The sequence below is a fragment of the Tiliqua scincoides genome, chromosome 4 (assembly GCF_035046505.1).
Source record: "Tiliqua scincoides isolate rTilSci1 chromosome 4, rTilSci1.hap2, whole genome shotgun sequence".
Lineage (NCBI taxonomy): Eukaryota > Metazoa > Chordata > Lepidosauria > Squamata > Scincidae > Tiliqua > Tiliqua scincoides.
Genome location: NC_089824.1, coordinates 91,600,155 through 91,628,134, shown reverse-complemented (window position 1 = coordinate 91,628,134; position 27,980 = coordinate 91,600,155).

Sequence of the window (27,980 nt, the reverse complement as noted above, 5' to 3'; positions counted from 1 at the left end):
ATATATATATATATATATATATATATATATATATATAACTAGCATGTCTTTCTTTTTGCTTATCTGGTGCTTGGTTCTAGACAGCACATGTGCCAGAGAGTTATTTTTGCATGTAGGTCTTTACAACTTTAGAAAACTTTTTAGAAAACTCTTAAAAACTTTTTTTTCTAAAACTTTTTAGAAATATGGGCAGGGGGTTGGACTAGATGTCCTATTAGACCCCTTCCATGATTCTATAAGTATCTGATTTGCACATTTCCTTATGTTTAGGTAAAATCTATATTTTTGCTATGTGTAGCAGTTCTCTTGTCAGTGAGAATAGTAAGACACAATGCAATTACAGTTGGTAGAAACACTGATGGCCTAAAGATAGTGATTCTCTCAGATACATAAGTGATTTAGGTGCCCAGGCATCTTTGACAGCTACAGATTCTACAGGCCACTGGATAGCCTCAGCTGATATGCTAGAAGAAGCTGCCTCACCCTGTGGCAGACCAATTCAGTCAAATAGTGAGTCTAGAAAGTGTTCAAATGTGTACACACTGGGGTCTGTAGTCAAGTGACACAGATACGCTGCCTAGGAGACAACAATTTGTGAGTACTATGGCCTTTATGTCACTGTGATGTCATTTTTGCTTCCCAAAGATGGCTATAGCGGGGGAAGCAGGAATGTGCCACAGAGGTGGTGGGGATGGATTTCTGCTCCTTCTCTTTGAGAGTGTAGGCTGAGATGCCAAATCAGTCCCTGAAGCTTCCCCTGAACTGACCAACTGTTTTGAGCACACTCTTGTTTCCTTGCTCCAAAGAGAGAAGATCCAATCCGTTTGTTTCCTTATTAGAAGGACAGCATCTCAGCTTAACCCCCAGCCTGACGCACATTGACTTGGATTGAGGTACCATTGTCTCTAATGAAAATTGCTCCCTAATAATTATGTTTTATCTATCACCTTGACTAAATGTTCTCTTTTCAAGAACTGACTGACTTCAGGCACACCAATATATGAAACACCATAAATAAGGATTGGCCAGCTGGAAGTCCTACATCGATTAACATAATGACCCACAGGGACTAATTGCAGAGTGGAAAAGGTAAAGGAAGCCCCTCTAGTGCTTCCACAGTTTATACCATTTGCAGTTTGCAGTTAACATCAAAAGATGACTGATAGTAGCATTGGTGCCCAATCCTGAGCTCAACATGCTGGCTTACCATGCACACTGTTGCAAACATGTCATAAGGACTGCCATGAGGCATGTTTGTGAGTCCTAATGCCGGGCCAGCACCCGTGCTAGCCCAGCATTAGCTGGCGCTGCGCTAGCGCCGGACAGGTGCTCAGCTTCTGCCGCTTGGTGGTCGCACGGACTGCCAAGCAACGGTAAGGAAAGTGGGAGTGTGGGGGAAAGCAGAGAGGAGGTGTTCCGGGGAGGGGGAGGCGGGCGGAGGGCAGGGAGGAGGTGTGATGGGGAAGCGGGAGGCAGGGAGAGGGTGGGTGGGAGGCGTGCTGGTGGAGGGAGCGGGAAGGGAGGAAGGTGGGTCTGGTGGAACTCTGCTCCACCGGATCCTGTCCATTTGCGTGGGGCTCGGAGCCCTACACGAACGCCTTTACAGTAAGCCAGTGCATCGAGCTCAGGATTGGGCTCCGATGCTACTATCCGTCATCTCTTGATGTTAACTGCAAACTGCAAATGGTCATAAACTATAGAAGCACTAGAGGGGCTTCCTTTACCTTTTCCACTCTGCAATTAGTCCCTGTGGGTCATTATGTTAATCGATGTAGGACTGAGTAGCCTCATTGCGGGGCTACTTCCCTTACCCAGGAGAAGGGGACGGAAGTCCCCTTCCCCCGAGGTGCCACCTGCGGTAGCTTGTGGCACACAGGATGTGATGGCAGCCGTTTTTGGTGCTGCTGAAGCTGTGTGTCATGGGAGCTCAGGATTGGGCTGCCCGACTCTCCTAATGTTTTGCCATCAGTAGGCTACAACCGCTACATATTTATGCAGGAGATGGGGATGGAACTGTACCTTGGGCAGCAAACATGCGATTCTCAAACCCATGTTTATTACCAACAGCCAAAGCAGTGGGAGAGGGGTAATTGCAAGAGAACTAAACTTCTCCCTCCCCACTGTTTCTCTCAACTTCTGCCTTCAACCACAGCTGGCTGTTTTAGTGAGGAAAAACAGGTGAGAAAGAACACGAGCCACTTGCTGCTTCTCCGAACTGAAAGGGATAATGGCTCTGGGACAGGCCACCTGCTTTGAATGGAGAAGGTCCCAGGTTAAATGGTCCCTAGTGCACTCAGGGAGTGTGGGGGAGATCTGTCCAAAACCCTGAGCTGAGCTAGATGCACTGATGGTCTAACTCTGCAGGAGGCAGCTCCCTTTGTTTGCTAGCCTCTACTTCCCCACAGTGGTTTCAGCCTCACAAACCATACAATGACTTGAAATGGCCTCTTCCCTGAAGCTTTCCAATTTTATTAGCTTACAGGTGAACCATTCATATTTTTACCAGGCAAGCCAAAGATGAGTTTCTTGGCACTGCAGATGCTATAGCTCCTCAGAGCTGTAGAAAGCACAGCATGTGTTTATTCGCAAAGCTGTTAGCTATCCCCCAAGAGGGAATCACGTTGGGCAAGAGATGAAAGGAAATAAAACAGTGCAGCAAATGAGTAGGTGGGGGGAAAGCAGACAAAACAAATAACTATAAATGCCACCTTTACTATTTTGCTTTTAATGAATTAAATTCTGTCTTGAATTAAAACAGAACTTGAATCAGATAACAATAGTTAAATAAATTTGGACTCATCTGTTAGATTCAGTAAATTAAAAACAGTTTATTAACATCAGATTGTTTGAATTGTATGAAGGCCTTGTTGAACACCTACAAATATATCCTGCCAGATCAGTCCAAAGGTCCATCGTGCCCAGTATCCTGTTTCCCACAGTGGCCAAGCAGAGGCTTCTGGGAAGCCCATGAACATGATGATGGCTCTGCTATTTGTGTCTCAGGAAACTAATATTTACTGGAATACTGCTGTGGAACCAGAAGTTCTATTGAACTATTATACCTAATAATCTTGACAGACCCATTGTCAATAAATTTGTATGCTCTTTTTAAGGCTATCAGTGTATTCCTATGCATGTATATTCAGAAGTAAGCCCAATTGAGTTAAGTGAGGCCTGCTTCTATGAAGTGTGCATAGGACTGCAGCCTAAATGCCTTACCTGCCAGGGAAAACTCTTCTAGCTCCCTTGCCTTGCTTCCTTTTCTCCTTCCATTATCCCAGTTGTGCTTCCTTCACTTCCTATTTTGGGAGCCCACTGAATCTTGGCTAACCAGTATCATGGTTCCTCTATCACTGCATGGATCTGAGAGAGCACCTCAGCAGAAATGATTTGGTAAACTTGACCATTGACCCTGAGTCTAGTGTGCCAGCAAGTTGATTATGCTTAGTGCAGTTGCAGACTTACCATTAGGTCCAAAGGGACAAAAGCCCCAGGTGCAAGCCACTAGGATCTCGCGGAAGCCTCTCTGAGGCTTCCAATGGGGGCGGAAACTGTGCTTCTGGTTTTCCAGAAGCACAGTTTATAGCTTCAGGAATCTCAGAGAGGCTTTCCTGACAAGGTTTTGGGTCGCGCAAGGCTCCATGAGCCTCAGGTGAGTAGTGGGGTGGTGGCAATAGCCCATGGGGGGCGCCATTGCAGAACTTTGCCCCAGGTGTGGGGCTGGGGAGGTCCGTTGCTGGCTTAGTGCAGCCAAATTGACTATGTTTAGTGCCTTTCTCTTCCTTCTCTTGTGTGTGTGTGTGTGTGTGTGTGTGTGTGTGTGTGAGAGAGAGAGAGAGTGCATGTTCTAGGACACTCTAGCTCAGGGATGTCAAACTCGTTTCATACAGAGGGCTGAAGTTAGCATTCAGGGCTCCAGCTGAGGGCCTGAAGTGATATCATTAAGCAGAAAGTAACATCATTGAGCAGCTAATGGCCAGAAATCAGACCCGGTTCTCATATAGAAACTGATTAACTGCAAATGACAGAAGATAAAGTATGCAAATCTTGAACATATTTCAAGTTTTGGGAAAGCCCAGTTTTCATGTGGGCTGCCATTTCAGCTGTAACACCTCGGCAGCTGAGAGCCTGAGGGCCGGATAAAAAGCTTCCAGGGGCTGCATCCAGCCCTCGGGCCTTATGTTTGACACCCCTGCTCCAGCTCTGTTTTTCACTGGTCTGAAGGTATAAATGTTTGAAGATCAGTTCTGGGTTTCCTGATATACAGTTCCACTTAGCCAACCTCTCTGGCAGACAAAGTTGCATGTTGACATCAGAGTCACAAATATTAGTCAACAAAAATAGGAGATACAACAGATATATGAGGGAATAAGCTCCCAAGTAGGTCTTGGTGACCTGCCTCTGGAGATGTAGTAGAGCCCCATTAGTGAATGGTTCAAGCAGCTTCCTCATGAGGAAGCCATGGTGTAGGCTTCCTCATGAGGAAGCTGCTAGAACCATTCACTAAAGAGGCTATGTTGTGTCTCCGAAACTAGACGTGATAGGGCGAAACGGATGCCATTTTTGGAATCAGCACCCCAAATATACCCAGGAATTGGTGTAACATTTAAGGAAGCAAAATGTGTGTTGGCCTGTGTTATCAAAAACCTAATGGTGTGCCTTGAAAATTTTAGTACCTTGTCAGTGTGCCATGAAAAAGGTTGAAAATTGCTGTTGTACGGTAGCACTCTTGTACATAGAAGTCCACAGTCTTTTACTCAATGGCTAGAGCCAGAACATGCTTGTATTGTCTTCTCCAGTTCTGAGGGAACTGGCAAATGGAGCAAAGAGTTCTATCTGGTGGGAAGGGGAAACAAACTCCATGAAGCAGGTCCTCTAGCTGTTGGTTGGAATGAGGTCAGTCTTCTCCTTGCCATGTTTTTCTTGGGGTAAAACTTCTTCTAGTGGCCCATAGTCCACTGACTAATTACTAAGGCCACAGTATGCTTTCCTTCAGTTCTGCAGTCACAGAAGCATGAAATGCGTTCAGCCTCAACTGCAGTTCTAAGGAAGCTGCATACATTATTCACCACCAAGGAGTAGTCTTCTCTCAAGAAGCTAGAGGGAGTCATTTGGAAGCAGAGACCAACCAACCTTATGAAGTTTCTCATCTGCTAGCTGTTGAGTTGCTGTTTCCCTTTCACCATGAGAACCCACAGCTGAGTCATAAGCATCGAGGTAGGAGCCAAACGCAGAGATCCTCCCCAGAGGTTTTCAACATATCACAATTCTTAATAAAGCCCTTTCTTTGGAAACCTCTAAAGGCCTGGTAGAAAGAGAGAGTCTGCATCCTCATCACACACAATGGCTTCAAGGCTACCTTAAACAAAATGTTTGCTACAGGCATAGGTCAGGAATGCTGACCTTTCCAAGATTATAAAACAATTGTGAGGACTATTGATCATTGCTCGAAGTTCTTGTCACGCAGCCCACTTACACCCACTGTGAAACCTGGCTTTTTATTCTGTGCCCTCCTTGTGTGAACTTTGCAATAATGAGGTCATGGGATTACAGTACTTCCCACAGATTGCCTATTGCTATGTACCTCTGTAAGCATTTACAGTAGCAAGATTCTTCTGGACAGAAGCCAACTTTCACACCCCCACTGAAACAAAAAGTACGGGTACATACAGCAAGTAATATATTCCCCTTCAGGAAGACAACTAAAAAGTTTACAATCACACCAAGACCATCTAACCCAGTACAGTTTGGTCTGATTGGCAGTGGCTCTCCAAAGCCTCAGCTTGAACTGAAAGCCCTCTTAAGTAGAGAAGAATTCCCCTCCTGTATCAGACTAAAGGCTATTGAATTTGCTTCCAGCTGTGGTCTGCCAGCCACCATTGGAGCCCTGCAAACCTTTACAACAGTTCTGATGAATGAACCAGGGTTGGGGTAGGACCAGTTAGTATTTAGGCAACAATATGTTGTCTTAATAGTGCCTTTCAAGTGGAAACCATAGCCAGTCAAGCCCCAACCTGTGTGCCTCTAATGGACACAAATCACAGTAATGCTAGAATCCTAAGTATGAACTAGCATATCAAATAGCTATTTGGAAAGTTCTTGCAAAATATATCAATTTGTTATTAGATATACATAAATATCCCAAAATGCAATGCCATCTTTTTGTGAAGTGGAAATAGTCAAAGGAATCAGAGAGAAGCTTTTGTATGTTACAAAGGCAGCAATACCTTGCACTTTCTTCTGGTTAGGGACCAGAGGATGGATGAAAGTCAAAGTACAGTATTGATGATATATGAATAAACATGATATAAGAGATTCAATGCAGACCATTCAACAATGTGCACCAACCTACTTCTATTCAAAGAATGAACCAAAAAGTGCACATGGCAGGTAAAACACCAAAGAACGTCATGGAAGGCTGGAGGAAATCCCACTAAATTGGAAAGTATGTGGACAAAGTTTGAAAGGTGACTATAACAGAAAAGGGTTGAAAGAACAAAGTGATGAGTGGATGAAGGTCCAGGTATTGCTGTACACACTCATCTGGAAGTAAGCTCCATTAAACTCAATAGAGTTTACTTCAGAATAGGCACACGTGGGCTTGCACTGAGAGGTGAACTCTTGTGGGCATGCTGTACTCTTTGGTTGCTGATTAAGCAGCTTGTCTTTAGAATGGCAACAGAGAGCACTTTATGAATTATGAATATTCTTTCAGTAATGTATCACTGAATAAAGTATTTGCATCTGCTATCCAGATTGCTATGTTACTAATAATGCACCATTTATCCAAATAACATATTGTCCACAGCCACTGCAGCTGTGTGTCATTTTAGGCAGTGGGCCTAAAAGAATAAACTCCTGGAAGGTGAATCTTTTTTTTTTTTTGGGGGGGGGGGAGAGTAGGAAGAATAATTATTGATTCATCTGATCAGGTCTATTTCAAACACATGTTAATTTTGGAACAGTGCTGTGCCATTAATTGGAACAATAGGACATTGTCTAATTAAATGTTATGGACTAGCAGCAGTTCATGTGCAATTATTATTGATGAAGAGTAAGGCAAAGAATGAACACTTCTTGCATATTAAATGCACCATGTTTTACTTCTGTACAATGAAGAAGGAACTCATGAAAGTCCCTGGTTTTTTTTGAGGACTACAGACAAGGCAAGGCTGTTCCTGTGGAAGAAAAACGTTCCATGAGTGTTAGTGAGCTCCTGTTAACTCTGCTGCCGGATTGCAAGTGTTAACTTGTTTTTTGTGAGTTGCTTTGGGTCCCCTTGGAGAGAAAGGTGGGGTAAAAATGCTGTAAGTAAATAAATTAACTCTGCCTCCTTGTTAAGAATTGTTCTACCCTGTTCTGACTAGGGTAGATGGAATTTTCTGTCTTTCTTTACATGTCATCAGATGCTTTGAATGTTGTCTGTTAGGAACTATTCCTATTCTAGGTGAAGTCCAATTGCTTCGTCGTTAGCTAATATAGTGTAGCCTGGGCAAGGCTGCCATTAACTCACATCCAGCCTCAGTGATGAACTCAGCAGGTGGCTGTAGGTAAGCTATTGCCTCTCAGCTGCAGTCCTTGTTGGATGTCTAGGGAATAAAAATGCTGACCTACCTTGAACAGTTGATGTCAGGATTATTAAGGTAATGGATGTAAAGTGCTTTGAACACTAGAAAGTGCTACATACATGCTAAGTGGTGGCAGGAATAGGCATCTGGGTCAAAGGAAGCATTAACTTAGTTGCTTTTTAAAAGGCTTGCTTAAACCAGAAAGCAACTCCCTCCCCCCCCCAGTTGTGGAGCCCCCAATCCTTATTGGAATGGCAGCCACCTGACGAGGAGCAACCACTTGTCTCGGCCATCTGGCTCCACTTAAGGCCAGTGAAAGCCTTAAGCTCCACCCATTCTGCGCTGATTGTGTGAGATGCCAGCAAGCCACGGGCTGCTCCGCTCTCTTGCAAGAACTTGGGCAGTCCAGTGGCCTGGACATGCTTGCCGAACACTGCAGTGTGATTGAGCCAGCCCTGCACTGTCTGCTGCTGTCCATGGGCCTGAGGTGTTCTTTTGAGTCCACTCTCAGCATGGGTCCTGGTCTTTCCTGTACCCAATGCTAGATTTAGGCATAAGCCAAACAAGTTACAGCTTAGGGCCTCACAATCTGCAGGAACCTAAAAAAAATTCAGATTTTTTTCTTCTTTTTGCAGGGGGCTGCTAAAATTTTGTGTACTGAATAAATATATGTAGACCTTTCTTAAATGTGCAGCAAATTTTGCTGTGATTTTTTTTTAAGTAGCCTTGTGGTGCCCCAGCTGGCTGGGACATCAAGGACTCTGGGCTGCGGGGACTGTTGGTCATGGGATCAGCTGGGAGGCCAGCAGGTAACAAACACTGATGGCCCGGAGCCCCACTGCGGCGCCATCAATCGTCCCTCAGGTGGGGCCACTGGCCGGAGAGCAGCCTTGGAGCCAAGACACTGCTGCTCCTGCTGCCAGCCAGCGACAACTGCCCAGAGAACAGAAGGGGCAGAGCCTGGTAACCGAGCTGGCAGGAGCCCAGTCATAAGGAGCCCAGTTACCGGGGAAAGTGGTTGCTCTTCCTGGGGCTCAAGCTTGAGGATGGCTGGGGAATGAGTCGGCAAACTCTTTCCTTCCCTTTGCCTGACCTTGCCTTGGAGGGATGGAAATTGCTCCTCTGTCAAAGGAAGTGACCTTTTGACCCTTTGACCCAGGGGATGGCCCTGGATGAGGGGGCAACAACCCAGGGCACCTGAGGCATGGGGCAGCACTCCATCCTCAGGCCCGCCCCAGAGCACTTCCTGGGACACCTTCCCCAACAGAGCCAGCCAGTTCAGAGAGGGCAAGAGGTGCCAGGATGCCCAAAGATTCAAGGGGCCCCAATCAGAGTCTGAAAGCTCCACCCTGCAGCCTGCTGGCAGAGCACCACCCCAGCAGCAGGGTAACTGGCACCAGCTGCAGCAAAGCTCTTGCAGAAGAACAGACTTAAAGATATGGGTCCTTGTGGAGCAACAAGGGCCTGATGAATGTCAAAACTCTGACTCAAATAAACTGCCTCTATCAAGCCAGCCAATAGTCTCTGTGGTCTCTCCCAAAGTAGGGCAGGTCAGCTGCCCCTTGGGCCCTTCACCAACCATCCTCAGACCACCCAGGGGAAGAATCCCACCATGCACATCACATGCCTCCAAGCTATATATAGCTTAGGTTATCACTAGGTCTAAATCCAGCACTTCCTGTACCACACCTGTGAATGAAAAGGGCTGTAGTATCATGTACCACAGGTTCAGGTGCAGACTTCTATCCTTCATCCTATGTAGCCACAGCAAAGGGGCATTGTTGGTAATTTGCAGGAATGGAGCACTAAATAGGTAGTACCTCTGTGGCCAATTTAATGGCCAGAGCCTCCATCTCAATGACCAAAGAGGCACACTGGGGGGACAACGTTTGGCTCATGTACCATACTGGTGCTCCCTGGGATACACCTCTTGTGCCAACACTGCCCCAATCTGACACCAGAGGCTTTGGTCTGCAGGATGAAGGGTTGGCTGAAATCAGGGGCCTGTAGCATCGGCTCCACACATAAGGCAGTCTTAACGTCCTGGAATGCCCATTCACATTGATGGGACCACCTGACCCTTGCCCACTCAGGTCAGGTTAGTCAGAGGTCAGGTCAGGTTAGTGGCCTCTTATGGTGTAGTCTGGGATGAAGCTGTGGTGATATTCTGCTAAGCTTCCAAATCATTATATCTCCCTTTTGGTTGATGGTCACTCCTGGCTTTTCAGGGCCTGTATTTTGTCTTGGACAGGGTGGACTATCCCCTGTCAACAATATAGCCCAGCTATTGTGTTTGCGGCAGCCCAATGGTGCATTTGATACAGTTGGCTGTGAGGCCTGCCTGCCAAAGTGCATTCAGGATGACCATCAAGTCCAATTCAATCCATCCTTTATTGGTGTAAGAGTAAGGGGCAATCCTACCCTGCACTGGAACAGGCAACCCAAGAGGCTTGTGTTGTATCCAGCACAGGATAGGGGCCAGAATCAGCACAGCCAGAGGCAAGGGGAAACTTTTCCCCTTACCCCTGGGAAAGGCGCCCTGGCCTCTATGGGTCTCCTTGGACCCGCACCACCTCCAGAGGTGGCGCAAGTCTGAGGAGAGTAGAGCGGCTTCAAGCCGCTCTGAACTCCTGGGGAACGGGGGTTGGGATCCAGCATAACTGCCAGATCCCAGCCTCGCCTCCCGCTCCCTGCCCACCCACCCCCAGGACTGCCCGCCCTCCCCAACCCAGAAATGCCTGCCTCCTCCCCACCCACCCAGCAGGGCCGATACAAGGTTTGCCGCACAAGCCTCCATGGAGGCTGGATTCAGCGCTGCTTGCTTGTGCTTTACGGCATGTTTGAAACCTTCCTGGGCCAGCACAAGTCCACCGGCCCAAGTGCAGCTTAGGATTGTGCTGCACATAACATACAAAGAAGGATGCTTTGAGAATACTATTAGATTAAAAAAAACACAGTCAGAATGACACGGTGTTTTATTGTGGAGCAACTTTATAATACGTTGCAAAAATGTTGCTACCTTATCAGTTATATCTCGAGAGGAATCATTCAGAATAAGGTGAATCTAGAGTATTCCATTTTATTTACCAAAATAGGGTGGGAGAGGGGAATAGAGGCCAAGGTGCATATCAGGTCAAAGTCCCTGGGAGCAGGTACCATCTAGGGCAGGGGTGTCCAAACATTTTGGCAGGAGGGCCACATCATCTCTCTGACACTGTGTGGGGGGGCCGAGAAAATAAAGAATTAATTTACATTTACAATTTGAATAAATGTACATAAATGAATATATTAGAGATGGAACTTATATGAATGAATGAAGGTCTTGCAATAGCTCAAGGCCTATAAAAGGCCTTACACAAAGCAAGGCCAGCCTTTCCTTCACTGCCAGTGCTGTGAAACATGTGAATCAGCAAATAGTGGAGCGAGCCCTTGTCCCACAGCTCACGCGAGAGGTCGAACAGTCATCCTCACACTGAGAGCAGTTGCGTCGGGCCAGCACGGGCTCTAGCAAGTCTCTGGAGGGCCAGAGGCTCATTGGAGACTGGGGACTCCTTGAGGGCCTGATTGGGAGCCTCTGAGGGCCGCAAGTGGCCCCTGGGCCAGGGTTTGGGCACCTCTGATCTAGCGGTTGGAAGATATAAAGTACTATGAGGCTGGATCGAACCACTGAGCTCCTTGCTGCCTATTCCTGCCCCTACAGGTAGCTCTCCACAGCAAAGAGCCATTTATAACACTCATAGTTAACAGCAGACAAGGTGAAGTAAAAGGCAGAAAAAGATCAATTTCATCTTACTTCCAGCAAATGAAGAAACATTTCAGATTGCCAAAAGAACACTTGTTAATTGTCTTCATTGATTGCTTGAGTGTGGTTGCATTCCTGATTGCCCGCAATACTTTATTGCATTGTAAAATGAGATATTCTTTGATTCACGCATTCTTAAATTGAAAGTGAACCCAACATTTTCAAACATTATGCTCAGTACGTGTGTCCTCTACCCCAGCTTAGCTCTTCTTAATCTAGCATTATTTAACTTCCTCCTACAGTGTTAGTACTAACAAATGTTGCTGTTACTTAGCAGAGCTTGTCAATCAAAGGGACATACAGCTAATTTTTCACTCATCTTTTCTCCCTTCCACAAGAAAATGGATGCCCAAAGGAAAACAAACTGACATTCATTAATGATATCCATGTACAAAGGTTTTGGTTGTATATGGCTTAAATGGAATTTTGTATGTCTGACACAAAACATTTCATTTATGGTTTAACCCAAGGGTGACCAAACTTGTTTAATGTCACAGCCATATACAATAAACTTCAGATGTTTCAGATCACAAAACATGAACAAATATCAATACATGCATTTTGTTACATGAATGTTTTGTTACAATCATTTTATATAAATATTAATACATGTACATAATTCATGTTTGCAGTTTCTTTAATCCTAGACTAAAATCTGGCATTAAAATTAGTCTCTAAAATCTTAACTATATTTACTCACCGTGAACATTAAACTTGCATTTAAATCCAGTGAACTCTCAGTTTATACCAGGTAAATAAGCTTGAAATGTTTTTATTTACCTTTTCATACTACTAATTGTGATGCAAAGAAGTGCTCAGCCAATATATTTCTGCAAGTTGCATGTTACATGTCAAAGAGCTGCGTGCGGCTCACAAGCTGTGGTTTGGCCTCCCCCGCTTTCATCCATCCTCCATTGTACTGCCACTAATAAAATGCCCAGCATTATGTGTTGTGGAGTATGTGTCAGGGGCAGATCCAGTGTTTGTGTTGGGGGGGGGAGGGCAACGAGCACTAACTTAACTCCAGAGCCCAGGTCAATCAATCAGGCGGGTAGATCTGAGTTCCTGATTGAACTGACCTGCAAGGTCAAGGTTTGCTGGGCAAGTAGACCTGGGCTCCTGGCTGTGCCTGGCCTGTTCCCCATCCCCTTCCTCTTGCTGGTTTGGAAGGCCACACACAGTCTGGGGGGAGCCGTGCACCCATAGCCTCTCTGGATCTGCCCTTGGTATGTGTAGTAGAAGATATGTAGACTGCCCTTTTCCTGGATCTCTTATTGGTAAGAGGTGTTGCATCTCTCAGGGCAGGCTCCATGCAGCAACTTTCTTTTTTTTTGCCATAAATGTGAGAGATTAAAACCCCGTTCCTGGTGACACTAATTAGCAAGAATCAAGTTTTCTTTTAAATCTGCCTAAGCCCTGAGTTCTGTTTCTTGGCCATGCTAGAATGTTGGGAACCAACACATAGGGCACAATCCTAACCAATTTTCTGGCACTGACATAGCTGTGCCAGTGGGGTGTGCACTGCATCCTGCAGTGGGGAGGCAGTCAAGGAGGTCTCCTCAAGGTAAGGGCATATTTGTCACCTCATCTTGGGTCTGCATTGCAGGAAGATCAGTGCTGGAAAGTTGTTTAGGATTGTGCCCATAGTACACCATCATAGTTAATGTTGGACTTTGATTGGCAGGGCTCTGAGTGTTCAAATCCCCACTCAGTCACAAAGCTCAATATGCGTTCTTGAGCAAGTCACTGTTTCTCAGCCTAACCATCGTTCCAGCGTTGTGGGAATAAAGGGAAAAGAAAATAGGCATGCTATCCTGAGATCCTTAGCAAAAGGATGGATATTTCTTTTACTACCCATCTTGCTTCTGACTCTTGTTGAACACTGTCCTTTGAACAGAGGACTGTCCAAAGAGGACAGAGCTTTTGCTAAGTCTTTTCCAGGCAGCAGAAATATCATGCAAAGATGATGAAAAATTGCAACTACTAAAATTCCCTCCTCCAAGTAGCTATTAAAAAACATAGGAAGAACCCTCATCTTTACAAGTGGTCACCTCACTCCAGTAATTACCAATCAGGGAGCAATGAGAAATTAAAGGGTCCTATAATTCTAACACATTCCATCCAAAAAGGAGGCTGCCTACTACATCTTGGCAGGAGTCACTGTTCTGACTGTATCTCCAGATTGTGCCCTCCTCCCTGCGTCTTATTTTTATTTCAAAAACCTTCCACTAAAAGGGAAGGTTTATATTCCCCCATATAAACAAGCTGCCCAGTTCATTTTCCAGTACACACAGGAGGTGCACAGGTAAAGGGGGAGGGAGAGGTAAAACTAAAGGTAAATCCTTCTGAGCAAAAGAGCACAGTATACCTCTGACTTTCATTAAAAGCCAAATGTGCCTTGGCTAGCAGGAGTCTGGGAAACACTACACGAGTTAAATTATACCAACTGCTAATCTTGAGTGTTCGGTATATAGAGTCCTGCTATCACTGGGGTGAAAAAGGTGGAGAGCCATTAGAACCACTACAGCCTTTTCAAACAGAGCAGGGTATCATTAAAGTACTTGATTTGCTGCATTGTTTGTGTCACATCCACCCCTAATTTAGAGATGATTTTACAGGGGCAACCACTTCCTTGCCCATAGTTCAGAAAAGCAGTGGCATGTTTGCCTAGGCTTGCTGACTACAGTTTGGTATGTGTGAGTTTTATCAAGTTAGAGGCTCTCTGCTTGTGTATGTGTGTGCTTTGCAAGCCTGATTGTTCCACTTCATTATCCACAGTATTTCTCCATATCAACAGGCCGCGCAAATCATTAGAAGTCTCCGGTGCTTATGGAAACTCACTCTACCTTGGGCGTGACGCTTCCTTCGGAGGCTGGCCGTGCAAAATGTTGACTGAGATGCTGAAGAGATGCTTAATTTAGTGGCTCCACATGATGCCAAGCTCTCCTTCGTGCAAGCTAATTGATTTCAAAAGAAAGCAAGAGCCATGACATGAATGTCAATATTGAGAGATGCAGCAGCACAACTCTTGCACAGGGAAAGGAGCTAAAGAACAACCACAACTTCTTTTGCTTAACTATGAAAGAAGAGAGCCTTTGTCCTCCTCTGCTTCTGTCCACCCCAGAAATAGTTGCCTAGTTGCATGACTGTAGAGAACAAGCAATTTCACTGAATGGCCAATGTCCAATTTGAAGGCAGCACTTCGTATTTATCATTTATAGTTTACAGCGTCTTGTATTTATCCATTGAAAATATGTGAAATAGCTCTGGCATGCCATTGAAAGCCATGAGAGACCTGAAGAACTTGTGAAAAAACCTGGATAACAAGGAGCAAAGGAAGAGAGACAAAGCTCCAGTTCCTTTAATAGGTATGGCATCAAATTCAGAAGCGGGAGTTCAGAAACAAAGGCCTCCAATTTGAAAAGCCCAAAGCCATATCGGTTGCATGCCGAACCAAATCTCCCTGCATAGCTCAGTTGCAATTGAAAATAACTGGCCTTGGCAATAATCATTCCCAACATTCCCTATAGCTGTTTTTCCTTCTCCCCATCCTTTTCCAAGTTTGCCTTGCAATGAGTGGGGAAAAGAAACTTCTCCGTGATACAGTGTCTAAATCAGCTGGGAAGCTGTTGCCGAGAATCCCAAATCTGTAGGTTTTGAATTCCTCCTGATTCAGGGCCCAATCCTATCCAACGTTCCAGCACCAAGGCATCTTCACCACAGGATGCAGTGCATACCCCATTGGCACAGCTGCATCAGCCCTGGAAAGTTGGATAGGATTGGGCCCTCAATTCCTTCAGTGTTCCCAGCAGCAAAGTGAAGGCTTGTGGGAACTTAAAGATGGATCTTCTGCCAGTATGGGGAAGCTGGGACTGGTAGAAAACAAGTAAGAAGCTCTCTGGGCCATGTCTTCCTGAGCTCTGAAGAAATTCCTTTCAAACTTTTCCTAAGCTTTCTCTTAGACCCGAATAACCAGGGCCATTCCAAATCAATTTGGGGCCCATCTTTTAACAGTTGTGTAGATGAGACATTCAAGGTACTGGTGTTTTTTGTTCATACTGGCCTAACAAACTTCACCTGTCAAAATTCTGTTTTGTTCACATTTCATTATGTGTTTCATAATGCTAAGATGTAGACTTAATTCCCAGAGGAGGCAAACTTGTCTAGTAACTGGAAAAATGCCTTTATTGGTGCCCTGTAAACCATGTTTTGAGGAGAAGGGGCTTCTATTATATGAATACATTATGATTGGAAAACGTTATTTGCAGATAACATGGATTCTGAAGCACTGAGAGCAAGTCTTTAAAAAAAACTTCCTGTCTGGCTGAATAGATTTAATTTGGATTTCTAGGTAGCCAAAGAGATAATAGAACTACTTGCGAATTGTGATATATTTATGACTATCCCATTGGGTTACAAAAGAAATGCAGTTGTCAAGCTCGTCAAAGCTAAAGAGAGTTTTAAAATGTAGTCATCTATATCCAATGTTCCATAAGTGAATGGCTGTGTAAAATATGCACGCCTTGGCAGTAGCAATGAACTTCAAAGCTGGTGTAGTTTATAAATACATCAAAAACCTAACTTTAATATTTTTCCCTAAGGAGATTAATTTTCGTGCATGCACCATGATCAAGGATTAATAGAATTCCACAGTTTATTTTTAAAAGAGAAACATGAATGCAAGCTGATTTCCATGTCATTGAATAATAGAAACAGAACTATAATGGAGGTTGTGTTTCTACTGTGACTGTGCATTTGTGTCTTAGAAGCACTATAGGCAGTGACTGTAACCTGGTTGCCCAAGTGTGTTCATCACTCGATGACTTCCGTATCAAGTGATGACTTTTATGTGCACATCATTGGTACAACATGGTAGATAGAATACTCATATCACCTGAACTGTAATGCTTATTTTAAGTGAATGCCACTCAAACACTGAGGCCTGGTCTATATGTGTGGCAAAATGACACAGTAGAAACCTGAGATGGTGTTTATGGTTCCAGCACTTAAAACTGCAGGTGAGGGTGTATGTCATTTTTATGTTGAAATACCCATGAAACAAACAAACAAACTCTATTACAGGTACTTTGGGTTTACGGGAGTCTTTGAATTTAATTGGTTTCTTGTGGCATACTATCAATGTATATTGTATATTGATTGTATATCAATGTATATTAGTGTGCCCAGCACATAATTCAGGAACTGATGTTTCACAAGCTCGTTGCATGAGGGAAAATGCTAGCTACTACAAGTGAAAAGTCTTTTGGATCATAATCTATTAATGTGGCTCTCTCTCAGTTCTTGTCCAGACTACAATATAGTACGTATTTTTACTTGCGCTGAATGGGGTTGCAGTCCCCCTGAAGGAGCAGGTCCACAGCTTGGAGGTCTACCTGGACTCGCAGCTGCTCCTGGATTCCCAGGTGGTGGCTGTGGCTAGGGGGGCCTTTGCTCAGCTTTGGCTGGTTCGTCAGCTGCAGCCGTACTTGGATCGTGCAGACCTGGCCACGGTGATCCATGCCACGGTGACATCGAGGTTAGACTATTGTAATGCTCTCTATGTGGGGCTGCCCTTGAAGACGGTTCAGAAACTGCAATTAGTGCAGAATGTGACAGCCCGTGTAGTTACTGGAGGTAGGTGGTTTGACTCCGTCGGACCTCTTCTCCAGCAGCTGCACTGGCTGCCCATTTGTTTCCAGGCCCAATTCAAGATGCTGGTTTTGACCTTTAAAGCACTATACTGCTCTGGGCCAGGGTATCTTAGAGATTGCCTACTCCCATACAATCTGGCTCGTCCTCTTAGGTCATCAGAGGAGGCTTTTTTACAAGTGCCGCCACCCAGGGAGGTACTTGGGGTGGTGGCAAGAAATAGGGCTTCTCAGTAGTGGCACCAACGCTATGGAATTCCCTTCCCCTTGACTTACAAACTGCTCCCTCTCTTGAAACTTTCTGGTTAGGCCTGAAGACTCTTCTGTTTAGACAAGCCGTCTGAGTTCCTGGCCTTTTTAACATCATTTTTTAAAATAACTTTTAACAGCTTTTTAACACCTGGTTATAGGCCTGGATCCTTTTATAAACTGCTGCTCTGTCCTCTTTTACACTTTTATCTAACTGCTGTTTTTAAGATGTGTTTTGCAAACATGTTTTATCTTGTTTTTTAAATTATGTTTTTAACTAAGCCGCCTTGGGTCCCTGCGGGGAGAAAGGCGGGATATAAACAAAGATAAAGATAAAGATGATGATGATGATGATATTTTTATGGTTCCAACCCAAAGAAGCAAAACTAGTCAATGCACAAAGATCTGGCCTAGTAGCAGAGACAGCATAAACCTGGACAAGGATATGCATATCCAGGGTTGGCCAAAGACTCCTTGATGCCTGAGGCGGCATGCCAAGTGCTGAACCTCTTTATCCAATGATGTGCTGGCTTCTGTTTCTCTCACTCGCCAATGTCATACCTAAGCACTCTCCTGGCCTCCACATTTCCTCTTCCTCTCTGTCCCCCTTTTCCAAACCAGGGAGTGAAATGAGAAGGAAAAACAGCAGAGGCAAGAAGGTGTACACAGAAGCATGCTTCCCTCCCCCCCGCAATCTTCTATCTGATGCGACCTTCAGTTGGCCCCATGGATGGGCTGGCCCTGTGCATAACAGGCAATATGTACATTACACATAGAGTCTGCACCATCACACTTGGATTTAGTTCACACACAAATGTGGATATAGGTGACGGTCTCTTGAATTCACTTCCTTTTCTGCAAGAAGAACAAGAGACATCAAGAGGTTTTGGCAGACTCCTCCCCTAATCTGAGACCCAATTTTCTGAAACCTTTGCTTTGATTGCTCCTGCAACAGAAATGCTTCCTGTTCTTGGCACTCATGTTGCACTGGTGAAGTGTAAAGCATGGGTCGTATGGCTACATCACCACTCTGTTCTCGCAATCTAGTGTTGCTCTTCAGCACGGTTAAAGACTGCTAACATGAAGAGATCTTACAAATGCATCTTAGTGGCTGGCAGAGCTAGTTAATATCTGGTTAGAGCAGCCATTTTCAACCACTGTGCAGTGACACATCGGTGTGCCGCGAGTTGTCCACAGGAGTGCCACAGGAATTTGGGAGAACGTCAATTACTTGTAGGGCCAATGGGGATGTGAGCCCCCCACATGGTGTGCCTTGACAATTATCATAAACCTGATGATGTGCCTTCACAATTTTAGTGCCTCGTCAGTGTGCCATGAGATGAAAAGGGTTGAAAATCACTGAGATAGAGGGCTAATGTCTTGTTTCTCAAGATAGCCTGTGTTTGCTTATTGCTGACCAGAGGTGACTTAAATATCCATCTGCAAGCTTACTGGCTTAGGCAGACAAATAATTTCTGTCTCTGACAGATGTTTATGCTTCATCTCTAAAGCAGAGCATTGACCAAACAATATAAAATATGAAAAAGGCAAGAGGCAGACAAATTCAGATGGCCGTGCTTGGCATATCATTGGCAATCAATAATTCACTCAATACGTTTCCCCCCATTGAGGTTTTGTGAGTTTTGTGCAAACTCTCAAATGTTGACTGTTACATTCTCTTGCTCAGAGCCGAGGATAATGTTTTCTGCAAGCAGCAGATTGATCAGCAGATGAACATACACAACTTCAGCTTCCATATTAACAATTTCTGAGTGAATTCACAATGGGACATTAATTCAAATCAGGCCTGAACAACTTACGGCCTGCCAAATTGAGCATTGCTCATCAGCTATGTATGCTAGTCTGTCAGGTGCTTGAGTGACCTCCTGATTTTGCTGCCTGTCTGGAATGGCAAAAACATGGATACAGACACCGAACACGTAACAGGCCTCAGTACTTGGCAGAGAGCTTATGGCAGGCTTGTTGTGTCACGTGGTGTGCAAGTCTGCTTGATGCATCAGTACGGATCAGTAAGCTTTCCCCCTTGTGTCTTGTAATCTTGTCCATTGTTTTTTTTCCTGAGGATTCAGACCTGTCTAAGCCTTTTTTCAAGAAAGCTCTGAAAAAACAAGGTTTAAGGAGATTGTGTCAGCCCTTCCTTACATTTCCCCACCTCCTTCCCAAACAAATATACTCTTGTGAAGTGAGTGAGAACACGTTTTTGGGAGGGATGGTTACAGACAGCAGTGGCATCACTAGCGTTTGCAACCCCCATGCGAGAGGTCATCGCATCTCCTCCATGATGGACCTCCTCCCATGCAGTGGGTGGGCCAACACCCTGGGCGGTGGGCATGGTGATGCACCATTGTGCCCCCCCTGCTGGCTTTTTGGTTATTACTTCTGATAGAATAGAGCTATTTCAACAAGACTTACAGACAGCAGGAACCTTCATTCAATTGGGAATCAAAGGGAACTGCAACTCACTCATTGGGCCTTGTGAGCACAGTCAGTGGTATCCGAGTTTTAAAGATGAGGGTTACAATGCCACTGCTGTTATCAGTGAACCTCACCTACCCGTTCCAAGCAAAGAGTACATTTGCTTGGAACCGAAGTCTGATATGATGGGTTCACTGATGGTGAGCCAGCTCCAAAATACAATAGAGGCTTGGACTTGGCTCAAAAACAGGATGGCAACTAACAAATTTCTCTGCAGATATACATCGGTCACTGTTCTTGCAACAGCATTGCAGGTGGGAGAGCCCTTGCCTCATCCACACCTTGCATGAGGCAAGATGGGAGAACGCTGTAGCAAATTGCAGCAGTTCCCCAAGAACGAGGCATTTGATGTGTTGATTGCAAAGCTGGCTCATCTCACCGACCCAGGATAACAGGGGGGAACAGGAGTTGTAGAAGACAGAAACAAAACTTTTACCAGTATCTTCCCCTTCAGTTTGACCCCATCATACGAGTGAGGATTAGATTAAGAACTTGATTGGCAGAAGGCTGAGGGCAGGTAGGAGGTACTCCTTCAATGTACAATTTAGGCTGCAATCCTAAACACACTTATTAGAGGGTAAGCCCCATTGAACAAAATAGGATTTGCTTCTGGTTAGACATATCTAGGGGTGTGCTGGAACTTGTGGAATCTAAGTCAAAAGCTTAGATGTCTAATTTTTGCTTAAGCCATTTCTGCCCAATGTTGCATATATGCAACAGGGACCAAATATGTACACCTGTGGCCCGGGCAAAAATGGGTTAAAGCAACTCAAGAGGCTGTTAGGATAATGCCATATTCAGTGTATCAGATACTGGTTAGTGGTCATTATCAACCAGAGGCATTCTAACCGGCAATTCACTGGGGTTGCAATGCTGACTAACTGGACGAAACTCCGCCCCAGCAAGATATTTCTTAGGTTCTTATATACTTGTGCTGATGTTGCTCATTAAAATGTATGGGGACATAGAACACCTTGTAATATGTCATGCTTACTCTGTAGTTATTTCTAGACACCTGTAATTTTAAAGAAAGCACTATTTATTTGGAGGAACTAGCAAAGTTCCTGTCTTTGCTGCTCCTCTCATCCCAATATTTCAGCAATATTTGATTATTTTCAGAAAACAGTCTTGGAACATTCAGTTCATTTACACACCTGCCAGGATTTTTCTGGATATTTGTCCATTCTGAAACAATAAAAATCAGCTTGGGTCAGTGATGGCCACTGATTTCACACACAGCTGGTCTGCTGGTGGGGAGAGGAAAATGCTCCATTGTGCACATGGATGGCAGCACACATGGCTCTGCCAGCTGGCTGGAAGATGCGGCACATGCCCCACCACTCAGCTAAGAGGCAGGGTACGTGACTCACTAAGTCAAGTGGACAGGGGAGCAAGTAGCTGCACCAAACAGCTGGGAAGCCATGTGATATCACCAGCTGTTGCCCACTTCTGGCTGCAGGAGAAAGGGGCTGTCAGGTGGCAGCAGCTGTAGCAAGGTGGGGCTGGCCTTGGCCATATGAAGGGCCTGGGGCAGAGGGGAGTGGGAAGAAGCCAGGGCGGGAGATGAAAAGGAAACACAAAGGAGGAAAAAGCGGGGATTTCCTGACCAGAGGGGAGGACAATGACCATCACAGATCCAACAACTCCCCAAGGAGGGCTGGGATTGGTGAGAAGGAACCTACAGGCTGGAAACCCAAAGGAGCCAGGCAGAAGAGAGGGGGTTGTATCACAGAAGGCCAGGAGCAAACCAGTGATAAACCCCCAGCCTGGGACTAGGGGAGTGGCTGCTCTAGCACCCCTGAGCAGCTAATTGCCCTTTGACAGGGCCATGGCTGCCCAGACATAGACTGTTTCCATTCTCCAGAGGAGTAGAGTAGAGCTGATATCCAGCCGGTACCCTGGGTGCTGTGATACACTTGGAGGCCCTGTCTGGGCTTGCATTACTGGTGGATGGTCCCCACACAGGAACCCCCAAGGGACCATACGGGATGAGGCAGGAGAAGGAAGGGTGAATTTAGCCTGAGGTTGAGGCCAACCCGTATTTACTGTTTACCCTTGGAAAAACGTAAGTACTGTTTACCCTTCCAATGAAAACCAGAAGCACTGCTTAATTGCACTCCGGAGGTCTCAGGACTGTTGTGCGAGGCTCTGTAGGCTGAGTAAGGGGCCCTGGGGGGGTAGTGTCCTGTGCCTCGGGGCAGTGTCCTGTGCCTGGGGTGGTGTGTTGTGGTCCTGTGCCCTAGGAAGGCACAGGACCAGGTCTGCAACTGCATTCAACCAATCTTTCAGAATTCCAACAGGGAATTCCATAATTGTGGTGTCACTACAGAGAAGATTCGCCTTTGCCCTGCAAGCCCTCTCACTTGGGGCAAAGGCTTTCTTGTAGGAAAGCCCCCTCAGGTGACCCAAAAGGGGCTTCAAAAACCTAAAATGTTTCCTTTGCAATCACTGCCAATAGAGAATTTAGAAGCTGAACTCCCCAAGTACATTGGCAATGGTACTTAATTTCAGAGCAGGCAACTCAGTGTAAAATGAGAATTAAAATTATCCCCTAGCATTTCCACTTTCAGATGTGATGGCACTGATTTGGTCCTCTTGATTCCAATCTGTCCATATGCAGTTTCTTCACTGGCCATTTTCTCTCCCTTTTTTATTCCTTTCTATCTCTCCAGCAGAGAATAGCTCCAATTGGCACCCAGAATGCCGGTAAGATGCTACCCAACTCATGCAAAATGCAGCAGTACTTTTGGCCTGGGGTGCTACTCATGAAAAATACAGAAGTAACATTGGCCGGGGGTGCTACCAGCTGAAAGACAGTTTTATAATCAAGCCGGAGGTTCATTTATACTGCACAACACCTTACATTTTAAGCCTTCTTTTTAACAAGGGAGAATGCCACAAACCATTTAAATGGAAAGGTATTAACAGGAAAATCAATTAGGTATCATTTTGGTGATGTCGGAGACCTGCTTTTCTGTGTTTAGCATGTGTCAGAGTTTGTGTGGTGCATTCTAAAGATTTATGTTCCACATCAAAAAGAATTTTCCCATCACCCTCTGTTAGGCAGTGAGAAAGAAGAGCACTCAGCATCAACAAGACTTGTAAATGACAGGATTGCAAAACTCTTTCCTGATAAATGTTGCTAGTTTTTATGGAAATCTCTTTGCTTCCCTCAAAATTCCTTCAACTGTTTTGCCTGAGCAGGAGCTGGTTCTTTGTTTTGGTAAGTATTTACTTTCCAGTTGGTCCAAGAAGTGTTCTAACAAAAGACACCCATAAAAACAATACAAGGAAAAAGTAGCATCTTCAACACCAGTTTCAAGCCAAGTTAAAATAACAAATGGTAATCAGATTTCAAAAACCTAAACATCCTGGCCAATAAAAAGGTCCTTTGACTTTTGGCTCAAAATTGGAGGAGATGATGTGGAAGGTTTCAGTGGTGGTGTGGTGGTTTCAGCAAATGACTGCCCCAGCTTTTTCATTGCTGCTTTTTCAAGGTCTTGGTAGCCTCTTGAGAGCCCAATCCTATCCAATTTTCCAGTGCTGGTGCAGCCGTACCAATGGGGTATGCACTGCATCCTGTGGTGGAGAGGCAGTCACAAAGGCCTCCTTAAGGTATGGGAACATTTGTTCCCTTACCATGGGGCTGCATTTCAGTTGCACTGGTGCTGGAAAGTTGGATAGGACTGGGTCCTGAGTCTCTCAGTGGCAGACAGCACTCCCCACCCTTACATTTCCTTCCTAAAAGAAGAGCAGGAAGCATTGACCATTTACTTAGTGGCTGCACAAAAATACTGTGTAGAGCTGACTTGGGGGAAAGCCACTCCAATCCATTGGCTCTAGCTGGTTTTTTTTTTTTTGGGGGGGGGGCAGATATGGGAAGAACCAACTGGATTTGGATTTAGTTTGATCCAACTTTTGTGATCAAACTAAAAAAAACAAACAAACCAGGGATCAAGTGGAGGTGCTGAGGGAGCAGCACCTCTCTCCAGAGCTCCCATGAAACAAACTTTCTGTTGGCTCCATAAAATAGAGTTTAGGGAGCTCCTCCAGGAGCCCCTCTGCAGAAGCATTCTCTGCACAGAATGGTTTCTTCAGGTGTTTGGTCTATAAAGGGCTCTCATAGGAGCATACAATGCTGCTTTCTCCTGAATCGGGCCATCGATGCATCTAGTTCAGTATTGTCTACACTGACTGTAAGCAGTTTTCCAAGCAGAGGTCTTTGTTGCCTAACAAGCATTTCTATTTTTTTTATTTGAATATGAGTTTCAAATAATTTCATATTCAAATAAAGTAACATTGATTTGACTGCACGTTAAACACAGAAAGAAAGAGGGGATTTGGTGGGTCAATGGCAAATCAATGGCATGCTCAGAGCCTCTATCATTTTCCTCCTTTGTGTGAGTGCTCTGTGTCTGAATTTTGATCCCCCCGCTCCGCATTCACAATAAAAGTTTGTTGCCACTTTTTCCTCACTTCCCTCACTGCTAAAACCATTGAGCTATGCCATCAGCCACTGCACAGGTTTGGCACACAGATCCCCCCCCCCCCAATTTGTGTATGTGTCTGAAAAGAACACCTAGGAACACCTTTCCCAGCCTGACATGGAGATGATATTGATTTAATGCTGAACTGTTCGCATGCAGAGCAGGTACTCTGCCACTGAGCTATGACCCCAAATTCAGCTCAGATTTTGCTTCAGGTGGAATTCAGCAGCTGGCCTAATTATAACTCGTTCGGTCAGAGCAACAACAACATTTTTTTCTTTTACTGCAAACAAAGATGGGAGCATCCGCTGTGGGAGCTGGGAAACTGAATCAGTTGAAGGTAGTGGCAAAGAAGATTTTGGGGTGAGGAGCTGCAAGCAAACTGTAAGTAGATAGGGAACTCTACAAAAATACCTATCCGAACAGAAAGGCCACTCAAGGTCATTACATTGAAGTTAGAGCTTTCTAAACAGAAGGAGTTTGTTTTGGTTCTTTAACAACTGAGTGTGCAATAAAGGTATTCGACTGAGGCAGATGAATTGATTTAACTAAATATCTTGGTGGGCAAAAAATCCCACGAAGACACCAAGGATCAGATACTGTATAAGGCTTGAATGAACTGAACGTGAAGTCAGCTCTATGTTAGAAGGCAACAGCTGCTTTTATAAACAGAGCTTAAGCTTTTCAAACAAAAGAGCACAACTGACAGCTTACTTCTTAAAGCCTTGGGATAATGTTAGTATGAATATGAATTCAAGATCAATGTTTATCGCATGAAGTTGCTGATTACAAAGAAAAGGGCAGAGACCTCAATTGTCTTTGAACTTCTCCTCCTCCTCCCAAAGGAACTGTCCATCAGCATCCTGGCCATAGTTCAGAGGACCAGCCCCCCAACCTGCTTTGACAGCTCATAAGCGCTACTGCTTAGGATGTGCAGAAACCTACAGAGAAATGTCATTTGTCTTCCAGAAAATGGCTTGACTTCCCTTAGAAATCCTTAGCTGCTTTTTTTTGGGAGGAGTCTTGGATTTCCCTTCCAATTTCATTTTTTCTAAGTTCACAGCTGATACAAAGGAGGATGCTAAGCCTGACAGGGATATTGCCACCACTGTGTGTTCCTAGCCCTACAAATTTTTTAAAATCCATATTCTGCACAAAGAACAGGTGAGTCTTGTGACCTGTATATAGGATTCAAAATAACTATAACTGCACTCTTAAATTTGCACAACTTATTCCATAAAGCCTTTGGTTTAAGTCTTTAATCCTCATCCCCAACTGCAACCACTCTTAAATATATACAACCACATCAACTTCTGCTTCTCTCTCTGTTATCTCCACTGTTGAATTTAGATTGCAGGTTCCTTGGGGGCGGAGACCTGCCTTTTCTATACATGACATTCAATTAAACATCATTTGTTTGATTGTGCTGCATAAATAACAAAAAAAATAAGACAAAATTCGGCATCTGTTAACTCAGGGTAGGGACAATGAGTTATTTAGGGTGGTAAAGTCCCTCTCACCACATCCTGCCCCTGACTACAAGAAGTTCTACTAAACCCTTCTATTGGCTCTGGAGATTTCACAAAGTTTTGCGCATATATTTTACAGTCCATCTTCACAGACATGAGGACTAGAAAATATCAAAATAAAAACTAAGATAATACTTCCTTAAGCTTCCCAACAGCACAAACAAAACAAAACAGCCATTTATTGTCAAAGGTTGCTGAGATATGAATCTGAGGGCGCAATCCTAACTTGCACTGGAACAGGCAAGTCAGGAGGCTTGTGCTGTACCCAGCGCAGGACTGTGGACAGCAGTGGCTTAGCCGGAGGCAAGGGGAAACTTTTCCCCTTACCCCTGGGTAAGGGCTACTGGCGCCTATGGATCTCCTCCTGAGGTGGCGCAAGTCCGAGGAGAGCAGAGCGACTTGAAGTCGCTCCATTCTCCCCAGGAACGGGGGTTGGGATCCTGCATAACTGCCAGATCCTAGCCCCGCCTCCTGCTCCCCACCCGCCTGCCCCCAGAGCTGCCCATCACCCTCCCTCTCCTCGCCCAGGAATGCCTCCCTCCCTCCTCCTCCCCCACCCCCTCACGCCTATTTTTCGTCCTTGCGTCGGCTCATCCGAGCCATTGCAAGGAGCTGGGGGGAAGCTGGCGCGGAGGCTTCCGGCAGTCTCTGCAGGCCGGCGCTTCTCAAAGCGCCAGCCTGGCTTCCTCCCAAGGAGGCACAAACGTGCTTTACGGCACTTTTGCGACCCTCCCAGGCTGGTCCAAGCGACTTGGGCCAACATAGGGCACAGTTTGGATTGTGCCCTAAGTCAATGTGGTGGAAGGCTAGGCAAAAGGGAAGTGTATTTGGCAGGAGGGAGAGATGCAACTGAATTAAGCATAAGCTTCAATCGTTTACTGAAATCAATGGTACTTAAAAGTGCTCAAATTTGGCTTGATTGTGCCCATTGTGTTTTGCTTTGAGCAAGCAACAGATGGCTGTTCTAACTATTACAGCTATTGGAGGATTCCCACTCCTTTGTCCCTTCTCTGTGCTCCTGCTCTATGGACTGCTATTCTCTTTGACAGGCTTTCCTAGGTTGGACTCTGTGTTTTTATTTTCCCCCCATCTTGTGCCAGTACATTTTGGCAGGCCCATCAATCTGCTAGATGACTAAGCTCACATAGTGAAGAGACTTGAGAGTCCAATGAAGGGGAAAAGTACTTATGACTGTCATCAATTTCACAATAATTCATTTTAAAAAATCTTCTAAAACTCCAACGACAAGAGACTATAGTGGACCCTGTATATAAGCCAGTTCTATTCCCAAATATATATGCAATGTTTAGGTATAGCAGAGTTTAGGAGTGCTTGGGTGAAGAATGCAGAACCCCTCAACCAGTCCAGCACTCATTTCCCCCAACCCCTCCTCCTTTAAACCATTTTTGCCCAACATTGCATATACGCAACACGGATCAACTGTGTACGCCTGTGAGCTGGGCAAAAATGGATTAACCAAGTCGGTTCAAGTCCCTGCATGCCTGAGACACTGATTGACCACCTATGCACATTCCCCACCTCTTTCCTCTCCACCAATGGTGGTGGTTTGTGCTATTCTGAGACCTCCTTGTGCTGTGGAAGATGCAAGGAGAGTAGAATGGTGGCAGTCTAGAGCATCTCCCAAGAGAACCCTCTAGACCAGTGTTTCTTGATGTTTGCCCTCTGCCATACCACTTCATGTGGTCCACCTTTTCAAAATACCACCAGAAGTAACTGGCAATGACATCAGTGCCAGTTGCTTCTGGGTTGGGAGGCCAGATGCAATGTGACAAAACACTAGTAAAAGGCTCAAGGTGGATGGGAGAGCTATTCTGAGCACGCAAAAAGCATGCTTTGGAGCTCTGCCTGCTAAGCCAAGCTTCCTACTGCTGTTTGTTGTGTCACAACACTGGTCTTGCTGCTGAGTGGCAGGTGTTCGGGGGTCCCACAAGAACCATCAGACACCACCTCAAGTACCACCGGTGGTATCCATACTACTGGTTGAGAAACACTGCTCTAGACAGAAACACCAGAAGCACATTGCCTCTTCCTCCAAAAGGAAGGATCCCTGTATTGCCTCCTAGCATTCTGGTCTGCCAGATACTGTACTTGATAACTCTGTGGGTTTTGCAGTTCCAGGTAGGCAGCACATCCAGGACATTAATCAAGGCCTTGGTAGGCTGCCGTGCATGAAAGAACAG